An 11,215-nucleotide genomic window follows, 5' to 3' on the forward strand; every position below is an offset into this window, starting at 1 on the left:
TCTTCTTCTTTCACAGAAACAATCAGAAGCCTATTACATTTGCTAAAGTGCTGATACCAACAAAACAAAATCACCTCTTAGCCAGCTCACTCTCCCAAAAAGTAGTAGGATGAATTTGTGTTCCCTCCCCACCACCCACTTCCTGGAACTAGACCACAAGGCAGAAAGTAGAACACGGGGGCTGAGAAGGCCTTTTATTTTCTTTGTTTGAATACAGTGATGTGGATAGAAAGGGCCTAAAGAGAGGCTAAAGGTCTCAAAAAGAAAATCACAGATGGTTTATTAGAAATGGCTTTTCCATTAACCATCTGTGTGACCTTGGGCATGTTGTACTTCACCACTGCAGTCCTGTGTCCACTCCTTTGCAGAAAGAGGAGCTTACCCTGTGAGATCTGGCATCTCATACTGACATTCTGACATCCATGATACGAGGGCAGCACTGCAAACAGCCCAGAGCCTCCTGTGCAGGAATGGAACACACATTGTCCTGATGGCTGAGGAAGGCTCGGCTCATTGATTTGACCAGCCTTGTATTGCCAGCAAAGAAAATGGTACCTCCCTCCGTGAGATAAAGCTGAAAGTCATGGAGCAGAAAGGCAGCAGAAATGGAAACCCATTGATACCAATACTCTCCAGGTCTATAATACTACATTGGATTCTACAGAGCCCTTCCATGTACGTCATCAATCTGGATTTCACAAACAATGGCATGGGGTAGGTAGAGTGGTTATTAGTATCTACATTTGTGAGAGGCCTACGTTCAGGCCTCTGCCCAAGATGAGAGCAAAGGTTGAGACCCAGATGTAGCATGGTAAACAAGTTAAAGAGATTTTAGGTCTATAGCCTTAGATTTTTGTCTATTGTCTCTCTGCTAGTTGACCTTGGAACAAGACCTTTTACAAATTCTCTACTCTGAGATTTGCACTGTCCTGGCCTATAGAGGAGGAATAATAATAATAATGATAACTAAAATATCAAAGGGTGATTGCAAGGTCCACATCAGATCATGTATATGATTCTACTACACTGACTATAAAATGGTGAGCTTAGTTAGTTTTTTTGAATTGCCGTGGCACCTGGCACTGCATTGTACTCACTCTTCCAGAAATGATCACCCATAGACAGGCAAAATAATCTACATCATGTGTCTGGCAGATTTATATTCCTGAAGCTACTCCTTCATCTATCTCATTCTATGTATCACGTCTTAGCAAACCCCTTACACTTCTCTCCCCAAATCTATATCCCTATCTTAGGCTTAGCAAACCCCTTACACTTCTCTCCCCAAATCTATATCCCTATCTTAAAAACTATCATATGCTTCAACCTCACCAATGACTTTTATGGTGATTAGACCCTCTTAATTCAGCCACTGCCCCCTCCACTGAACTCAGAGATGGATGGTGGCCTGTCAATCTGTCCAATTGGGTAATATCTACCTTGGTAGAGAGACACTACCTACCTGATTATTAGCAGGCCACAAGAAACAGAAGGAACACACACTTGGGAGGAGTAAAAATAAGTAATTCCAACTCTAAGCTGTTGGAACTTTAAATTATTTTGCGCCTTAAAGGAATAAGATCACAGGGCCTGAGTCAGGTGATAGGCAGCTGCAACATAGGCAGCTGTAAACTTTGTTTTTCTTACTATGGATTAGCCTCCTCCCTCACCTACAGTGTTTTGTAAAATGTAAATGACTAAAGGGCACCAGGGAAGGGAAGACCCCCTACCCTCTTATTGTTGATTTTTGTTATACAGTAACTTCCCTCTTACCTCTCTCACACAAAGACCACGGCTGTCAAATTATCTAATCTAGCAGTCCCAACCTTTTTGACACTAGGGACGAGTTTCACAAAAGATAATTTTTTCATGGGAGTGGGAGGGATGGTTTCGAGATGAAACTGTTCCACAAGAAGTATGCAACATAGGTCCCTCACATGCACAGTTCACAGTAGGGCTCGTACTCCTATGAGAATCTAATGCCACCGCTGATCTGATAGGGGGCAGAGCTCAGGGGGTAATGCTTGCCCAACCACTCTCACCTTCTGCTGAGTAGCCCAGGACCACTGGTCTGTAGCCCAGGTCTTGGGGACCTCTGGTCTACTGGAAGGTTAAACATACTCTTTTAAATTGGAAAGGAAATGAAAACAGGTTGTACAGAAAAGAAAAACTGTAACTTATTAAATTGTTGTAACTCATAAACCAGCCTTGTATAGAAAATGTTGTAATCCTGTTAAATTTTTTTGTTTGTTTTCTTCCTTCATAGGCAAAATCTTAACTTTTAACTTCAAAGAACTGACTTCACTTCTCTGATGTCTGTGTTTTCCAGGTGGCCATTCCCAGCCTTTTATGTGAATACCTCTTTAAACTGGATTCTGATCTTTCTGATTATTTCTCTCCCAGCTCTGCCACTGGCCTGCTGGGTGACTTTGGTGAAGTCACTGAATCCATCAGAAGCACAGTTTCCTTTTCTACAAAGTAGACAGTACAATTCCTGTCCTCCAGTCCCACAGATTTCTAGGCATCAATAATGGAGGTGTTGTAGAATCGCTTTGTGAATTCATGTGCTGCAGAGACAGTCCTTGTTCATGATTTGTTGTTTAAATATTGTAATTTTGTTTGATTGTTTACTGAAGTCATGTCTGAAAACTCCCATCTGTAACTAATCTCTGACTCAATGAACTTCCATGATAATGTTTTAAGAGAGAAAAAGAAAGAAAAATCATATTCTGGATACCTACTAAAAGCTAGGTAATATATTAAATTTACTTGTGTTGCTTATCTCATTTTAGTCCCACAACAACCCTCTGAGGAAAATAGGATTCTCTCTTCCCAGAAGGTAAGCGACTGTCTTGGGTTTCTGGCCTGAGTGACCACAGGCTTAGTGATGCCAATGACAGACAAAGGAGGACTCATGGGCTCTGAGCAGATCCTGGGGGGTTACTTGCTGATATACCCAGAGGGAGTTGTCCTGCAGGCAGGCAGAACTCAGGTCTGCACCTGGAAGGGGTCTTGGCTGAGCCTGGACACTTGTGGGTCATTCATGAGGAGGAAAATGAGACTGAGTGTGTGAATGTGGTCAGTCAGGGAAAATGTATAGACTGAAATATGGAGACTACAATGGAATACTTGGGACTAATATTTAAAAAATGGACTGAAGAAGAGAATGAGATGGAGAAGATTCAGGAACTGCTAGAGAAGCAAGGGGAGTGTGACAGTGAAGAAAGATCTCACTTAACGTTAGGCTTTTGAAAATGGCAACTCCAAACAAAACGATGTGTGACAAAACCAATTTTTCCACAGGCTAATTGATATTAACAAGACTTAAGTTTGTACTCCATATTCTGGTCAGAAAAACATCATTATACATCTAAATGGAAACTCCAAACACTTCTAATATTAAACGTTGACATAAATATGAGATATGCATGTGTTGAAGAAAAATGAATAAAAACAAGTTAGATAATCATTTACTCATTTATTCTAGTACAGGGTCTTGGGTGGCTGCAGCCTGTCCCAGCAGCTCAGGAGCCAAGTGGGACCCAACTCTGGCCAGGATGCCATCCCATCACAGAGCACATTCATGCCCACATCCACACTCCTTCAGACTGGGACCACTGAGACGCACCAACAAACCTAATGTGCACAGTTTTGACGTGTGGAAGAAACTGGAGTACTCAGAGAAAACACATGCAGACACAGACCTGGGGAGGACTTGCAAACTCCATACAGACAGTGGCCCCAGCTGGGCATCAAATTTTTTTTCATAAACATTATAATGAAACATTGTTGAATTAAACAGCATTATTTGAGAAATTGCTATATGCCGCTGCCGAATTCAGCAAGAGGAATTTCAAATAGGAGGAAGAGTTTGACGATGCTTACAATTGTTTGATTTTTATAATATAAGGATTAAAAAATGTCCAGTGAATTTGGCAGTAACTTCTTCATTAACCACAGGGAGGCCATCTTCAGTGGAGTCATGGCAGAGGAAGGCTGCATCACTGCGGTTTAAGGAATGAGTGGGAAGGGAGGAGCATGCAGAGAGAATTAGTTGACAACCCCATGAGAAAGTGCAGACTGGTGAGTGATAACCGGGAGAGGATGAAGCCTCCAGGGAGAGCGTTGTGCATGCAAAATGGCTGATAAACTCACAGAAAGTCAGTAGTTGTTTGCAGAGGAACGGTGAATCTGGAGTCCTGACATCTTGTGCACTACTCAGAGATAGCTGAAGAAATGTGGTTCCAGCAGCCCAAAGCTGAAAAGAGACATTGGTGAGCTACAGCACGTCCAACAAAAGTGATGAACATAAGAAAGTAGTTCAACATTTCCGATGATGCACATACACACAATACACACAAAACACATATACAACATATGCATTACACACACATTGAGCACACAGCACACACAACACAACACACAAACACATATACAATACATGCATATTACACACATACAACATGCATAAACCAACAATGCATCATATGCACATCAGACATACATTACATACGCAGCACATCCAGTACAGGTAAAACACACATACAATATACATCCACCCACTAGATAACACACATAGCATATATGGGACACACATGTGCATATATGCACCATATACTTGTATGCACAAAACATCCACATAACACACACACACACACGTACACACACACACACACACAGAGTAGAATTGCCTAGCAAGCCAAGGATGTACATACCATAGTCCCAGCAAGAAGCATGGGAGGAAGGGAAGAGACTGATGTGTACTAGTTTTGGAAAGGCTACAAGCTCACGTGTTTAATCAAGCAGAGAGAAGAGAAGGCAACCAAGAAAAAAAGCATGAGAACAAGATGTGCTCACCTTCAATCTTTGCCAGTGCAAGCCACAGTACCATTGTGGGAGCAGAAACTGTAACCCTCTGAGCATACCCTTGGGTGTCCAGCACTGAACTGGAGTGAACTACTATTCCGTTACAAAAAAGAAAAGACACTCAAACTGTCCCCCACCCTTTTTTTTATTTGCAATAAATGAGTGGTCTCTTGGAAACTCTCACATGTCTACTTCAAATGTGCTGTTTGAAATGCTGAATATAAATCATTGTACTATAAAGACACATACACACATATATTTATTGCAGCACTATTTACAATAGCAAAGACAGGGAACCAACGCAAATGCCCATTAATGATAGACTGGATAAGGAAACTGTGGTACGTATACACCATAGAATACTATGCAGCCATAAAAAGGAATGAGATCATGTCCTTTGTGGGGACATGGATGAAGCTGGAAGCCATCAGCCTCAGCAAACTAACACAGGAACAGAAAACCAAACACCACATGTTCTCACTCTTAAATGGGAGCTGAACAATGAAAATACACGGACACAGGGAGGGGAACAACACACACTGGGGCCCATTGGGGGTGGGGGTGAGGGGAGGGAACCTAGAGGGTGGATTAATAGGTGCAGCAAACCACCATGGCACATGTATATAACAAAGCTCCACGTTCTGCACGTGTAACTTGGAACTTCAAGTTAAAAAAAAAAAAAAAAAAAGAAAAAAGAAATGCTGAAGTCATAGGGAGACCATTACATACAGTCTCTACAGACTCAATTCCTGTTGATAGAAAAAAGAGACTCAAACAAAGGGCACTGGGCCAGACCTGAGGTAGAAAGAAAGGACGTTTTCTACCATTGATGGGCATCATCATTTCATACTAAGGCCACCCCTCCATGATGAGTCTTGGAAAGTGTTTTGTTTTATCTGACTGAGATTTTTTTGTTTTCTACATAGGAAGAATCCAAGACAAACGTGAAAATTCATTCTTTTCCTTGTTGCCTCCAGTGAAAAGAGATGGGGATGAGGGAGAAATTTACCATTTACTCTTTTTTTTTTTTTTTAAAGGTTTTTCCTATTTTCTTATTCCCCACTGAGTAAAACACTCTGGAAATGGTCTCCAGGCTCTCAACAACAATATTCTGTTTTCATTTCTTACCGCATTTTCTTTCTTTCCCAGGTCTCTTCTGACAGTGCCAAGTTGCACACTGGGTTGTCATAGAATGTTCTGAAGTTGTGTAAAAGGAACTGGCACAAAGGAAAAGAAAATTTTTTTCTCCTACTCTGCTTAAATTAGTCATTGTCTCCAGCAGCGATATCCATTTCCTGTTACTTTCCTGGTCTGGCTTCCTTTCTTTTTCCTGCAGATATTCTGATTTGAGCTCAGTGCATACATTCACCCCAGAAGTTCCCAGGATGCCAAGAAAGATCCTTGCCAACAGACCTTATCATGTTCCTCTTGAAATGGCTTTGTCATTCTTTGGATGACTGTGGAACATCTAGTCTCATACATGCCTATTTTTTTTTTATTGGGTTTCTGCACAGTCACAACCCAATAATGCACAATGGTAAGATGTCCCAACTGACACAAAACTAAAGAGTCAAAATACCCTCTGTTGTCAATCGCTGCCTAGCTCAGAGGCTGTTTCAAGATTTGCCTTGAGTTCAAAGAATTGGCCCAAGGTGCATTTATCTTTGAAAATGCATGTTCTGTTCAGTGCTTCTTCCTTTCGCCTGGGAAAGTCCTGGCTTGTGTCTATCCCCCAGGAGTAATCATTTATAGCACCCATTTCATTCTCACAAGTGTCTCAGTTTGCACAACAAGTTCCATAGCCAGCAAGGATACAGTATACATTGGAGACACAAAGATAGAAAAGACAGTATCCTTGCCTTAGAGGAGCTCAGTCTTTTTAGAAAGACAGGCAAGTAGATGATTGTAATATAAGAGCTAAGATAAATATACGAATAGAGTTATATGACTTCATCCCACTGTCTCTATGTCCCTTCTGTCCAGCACACTATCTAGAACACAGAGGTGTTTGGGAATTTTACTGTTGCTGCTTTTGTTTTAACCAATCACAGTGTTCTTTCTATAGACAGAATGTTCCCAATAACAGGTCATTCTCCCTTCTTTCTGCCCCATCTTTTCTTGCTCCATTCTTTTATGGAAGAAAAGAGTGTCCTGGACATATAACCTCAAAAAAAAAAAAAAAATCAAGAGCATGGATGAAAATCACAGGGGTAACAAACTTACATACTAGCTCAGAGTCCGTCCTCAATCTTTGCAGAAAAATCACAGGAGGTGCTGTTGCTGCCCCTCCCCACATGTTCTGTAGTCCTGAGTGCCAAGTTACATCTGCCCCTCATGGCCCCGATTTGTAGCTTTTTCCAGCTGTTTCTGCTTCTGCTGCATTGGCTACTGGTAATATAGGCAGGTCTCACTAATAGTACTTAAGATCGATTCTCATGTTTTATCCAAATACAGACAAGTTAATGCTGGGATTGACCTAACGGCTCCTGCTATGCCCAGGGAGGGCATGATCACTGCCAAAATCATGGGCTATGGCCTCACTCTTCTGTGGCCATGCATAAGGGCCCTTCTTGAGATGAGGGCAGGTGCTTCTCCACCCCAGTTATAACTCTTCTTATTTTCTGAAAAGGATGACTTCACTTATCATTTACTCATAAGATTTTCTGTGCAAGCAACTCTTGTGTACAACTCCCACAAATGAATCATTCAAGCTGGGAGGTTCCATCTGAGTAAAAATGCAGCCCCCATCTACAAATGTTAAATGTTCCTGGATAATTTTTATCAACTTTTAAATTAAAATGTCATTACAAATTTAAGACAGAAGGAAAGGGTAGGAGAGAGGCCAGGATGGGAGAAGTGTTTTAGAATGTATTGAGTTGTGTAAGCTGTTTCTTTACTTCTTTACGCTAAAGTGTTCTGAATTTCTGACATTTTGATATTTTTAGTAGCTTCAAATCCTGAAGTTTGTGAGTAGAAAATTGTGAGGCACTGACTTGCCAAGTGGCAAAGAAATAAAAACAAAAATGAAAACCAGAAAAGTTAAGTGAACAACTGCAATTCTGTGAGATAAAGGCTAAAGCAGAGATGAGAGCAGAGACTTCTGAGGGCACAGAGGCAGGTGACTCAATGGGGGATGGAGGGACACAAGAACATAGGATGTTATTGTCTCTCAGTTTCTTCTTGGGTTGTTCCCTAAGACATCTTGTCTCCTAAGAGTGTTAAGTTCTTCCATGAAAAGGACAGTATTTTATTTCTCTGCCTCATTTGTCCATATTACTTTATAGTGCTAGCACAGTGGAGAAGCTTCAAACACAGGTGGTTGCTTGCTTGCTTGTTTGATTGATTGAAAAAACAAAAAGAGAGAGGAAATGAGATACTCTGGAAAAGTCCTAGAACAGTTGACTATTATTCTCAAATCTTCCAGTAATTCTCCATGTGACCTTGAACAACCACTTACCTCTTAGTTTTTTCAACTGTAAAATAAGTATGACCAGATAATCAGCAAGTTCCAAACTAGTTTTAAAACTTCAGGAGCCTATAATTGTGACTGTTAGATCAAGTTAAAAGAGAAACTGTAGGGCTTGATAATGCACACACAAAAGCCATTTTAAGGGCTGAACTTGGACCTTGGTTTCTCTATTATAAATCAAAGATATTAGAATAGATTATCTTTTTTATTGCCTCCTTCCAAAACACAAGAAATATCTGAATCAAAATGCTAATCTTCATCTTCAAAAACCAAATTCCAATGACATAGTATCAGTCCTCAATAAGGAAAAGGAATAGACTTTATTCACATATAATTCACTGGCCCCTGGATAAGAAGCCTATACTTTCAGTGGGTTCATTTTTATCTAAGTCATAAAATCTCAATTCTGTCCCAAACATGGTATTTTCCTTTTCAATACAAGAGGCAATTCATTTTACTGTTACTTGAAACTAAAGGAATCCAATAAGCTGGATTTGAGCCAAAGAAGACCGTAATGACAAAATGATTGATCCTTTCATAATGCTATTCTAAGATTGGAGAAATGCAATACAGACAATATTCGTTTATACCACCAACCAGTATTCATCTCTGTAACAGAATGTAATACTCCTTTGCATTTATTAAGTACCTGCCACCACTAGAAATACAAAGTAAAAGGCATTCACTGTTAATTTTCAGGCATGGTCAAATATTATTTGTTATGCCCCCACTGACATGAAGAATCTACATGGGAACTTGAGGCAGAAAAGTCAGCTCTTTTGCATAGTGAGAACAATAAAAGTGGTATGTCTGGAATCCATTGGTGGAAGCAGAAATTAAGTAAGCAGATAGTATTTGAAAATAAGGAGGAAAAAAAGGATATTTTAAGCAATGTGAGCTGCCCAACAGTGGAGGCTGGCAAAGGGTGTTAATCTCAGAGATGAAGCTCTAGACGACTTGCATTACATGCCACCTTGGCAAATCTTTGCAGCACCCACCTGAGACAAATTTTAATTTCCATCACACAGATGAAAAGGCAGAGTCTCGAGGGAGTTAAGCCCTTCTCCTTGAGCTATTGAGCTGTTACATGATTAAGCTAAAACTTGAAATGAATTTTGGCTGATCCTAAAAGTCCATGTATTTTCATTATGTTACAGTGCATTCATGAAGTAGTTTCATTTCATCCCCTAATATTCTCAAAGAAAGGCCAGCTGATAAAAACAATAGGAATAGTGAATATTTTTTGAGGTCTTTAAGTCTACCATCCTTGGTTGAGAATAGTCTTGAACTATTTGAGGTCTTCAGGAACACCTCCCTGTCACGTATTCTGTACTAACTTAATGGGGCAGATGTCATAATTGAGAATTGTCACAGGGTTGTATGAATCCTGAGGATGGAAAAGCTTAACATGGAAGGCTTTCTGAAGGAATAGAAAGGTAGAGGAAGGTCTAGTGCCCCTATCATGAGTTGACTACTCTTCCAAGCCTTCCTCAGACTCACTAAGATCCTGTGATTTTCAAGTTTCTCCCAGCCACCTACCAAGACAATGCTGGGGAAACGTCTCTGAGCTTACCACACTGGTCATGCCATTCTTGAATTCTCGTACTTATGGAGGGCTTATCACCTCCCCAAAACCATGCTCACTAAAGTTTGATCTACGATATGCTGACTCGTTCCATTTTTGTACAGCTCTAACTCCTAGAAAATGTTCTATGTATTCGGTTATTTTTTATAATTTCAAACCACTTATCTTCTTTGTCATTTGAAGTCAAACAGAAAAAAAAATTAACATGAGCCTTTAAAGTACTTCAGAAAAAACATATACTTTCCCAAGAGTATGATGGTGGAGATGGTGAAGGTGTCACCCAGACACAAGTTCACTCTTAGTTTGCTTCTTGCCTGTGCTATGAGTACTTGATCATAGGTAAGTTATTTTGCCTGACAAAGCCCTCTACACCAAGCCATAGATTTCTTCTCTGAAAAATGGTGGGTTGGATGTAATGAATTTCTGAAGCTTCACCCATGATGTATTCTAGGTGAGTCTCTTTGACCCTTCAGAATAAACAGAGCTAGTTTATTCATGCCCTGCTCTTGCTGTTTTCCAGGATTTTCACTGGGAAGAGGAATTTAGTCCTTGTACACATTTTACCACATAACCTAAGGATCCTCCCATAAGGCACTTTTCATCTTGTTCTCACCACCTAATCTCAAGGATCCAGAGCAAGAAAAACTGTCTCATCCCCTTCTCCCACAAAAATATAGCATTGCATTTCAAATGTGCTTAACTTTAAACACACACCATTGCTATCACCATTAGCAGCCTGGTCCTGAAACTTTTATTAATATTTCCAAATATTCTCCTATCAGAGTCTATTTTATGTTTTAACAGCTTTTTGAGATATCATTGATATATGTGAATAAAAATCATACAGCTAATATAATACTCAGTGGTGAAAATATGAAAGCTTTTCCTCCAAGAGCAGGAACAAGTTGAAGATATCCACTTTCATCTGTTCTATTCAACATGTACTGGAAATCCTAGCCAGAGCAATAGGGCAAGAAAAAGAAATAAACATCACCAGAATTGGAAAGGAAGAAGTAAAATTTTCTGTTTGCAGATAACATGATCTTACATATAAAACATTCCTAAAGACGTCAAAAAAGAACAATTAGAACTAACAAATCAATTCAGTAAATTTCAGGACACAAAATCAATATATAGAAATCAGTGGTATTTCTATACATTAAGAATGAACTACCTAAAAATGAATTTTTAAGTAAATCTCATTTATAAAAGCTTCAAAAAGCATAAAATTCTTAGGAATAAACTTAACCAAGAAGATAAAGGCTTGTATGCTAAAAACTACAAAACACTGGTGA

The 11,215-nt window shown here is 39.8% G+C and overlaps 1 long non-coding RNA gene across 1 annotated transcript in view; it reads right to left on the minus strand.

Moving 5' to 3' along the window:
- The window catches only part of LOC126955286 (uncharacterized), a 29,025-nt gene extending 22,846 nt beyond the window's left edge, over positions 1 to 6,179 (minus strand). Inside the window, exon 1 of the long non-coding RNA XR_007725874.1 lies at positions 5,995 to 6,179. This is a non-coding gene — a long non-coding RNA (uncharacterized LOC126955286). The remainder of the gene's footprint in view (positions 1 to 5,994) is intronic.
- Positions 6,180 to 11,215: the final 5,036 nt, after the last annotated feature.

Source organism: Macaca thibetana, chromosome 5 (assembly GCF_024542745.1).
Source record: "Macaca thibetana thibetana isolate TM-01 chromosome 5, ASM2454274v1, whole genome shotgun sequence".
Classification (NCBI taxonomy): domain Eukaryota; kingdom Metazoa; phylum Chordata; class Mammalia; order Primates; family Cercopithecidae; genus Macaca; species Macaca thibetana.